This window comes from Sinocyclocheilus anshuiensis, unplaced genomic scaffold (assembly GCF_001515605.1).
Source record: "Sinocyclocheilus anshuiensis isolate Anshui unplaced genomic scaffold, SAMN03320099.WGS_v1.1 scaffold1202, whole genome shotgun sequence".
Taxonomy (NCBI): domain Eukaryota; kingdom Metazoa; phylum Chordata; class Actinopteri; order Cypriniformes; family Cyprinidae; genus Sinocyclocheilus; species Sinocyclocheilus anshuiensis.
Genome location: NW_015558601.1, coordinates 249,267 through 249,817, shown reverse-complemented (window position 1 = coordinate 249,817; position 551 = coordinate 249,267).

The following is a 551-nucleotide window of genomic DNA, read 5'->3' as shown; positions in this document are numbered from 1 at the left end:
CTACGGCTCTGTGTAGTAAATGCTGCTCCATCTGAAAGCAGGTGATGGAGATTTACTACTAATCACAGAACTGCACTTTACTGACAAAATGTGCATGACAATCGTGATTAATCGCGTTCGATTAATCGTGCAGCCCTACTATGAAGTGGAGATAGTAACAGCAGTTATCAAATTACTAAATTATGATATTTGCTCAGGTGGGTGCTGGGGATTGCAACGTATATCCATTTTGTTAATTATACATTACACATAGTGCGTGTCTAATTAGAGTTAAGCCAGTCAGCGTGGTAGCCCAGGCTCACATAGCCATAGGCCACTAGTGTTAAGCTGGTCAGCGTGGTAGCCAAGGATCACATAGTCATAGGCCACTAGTGTTAAGATGGTCGGCATGGTAGCCCAGGCACACATATATAGTAATACATGTAGTTCACATGGATCTTCGGAGCAGAAGCAGTACATATGTCTTGGCGATAGATCTACTTGTTGGGGGTGTTTTGTTCTTGTTTTGGCTTGTATTGTCCCTTCTATGTCTCCTGCTTTGTGGGGGGGTT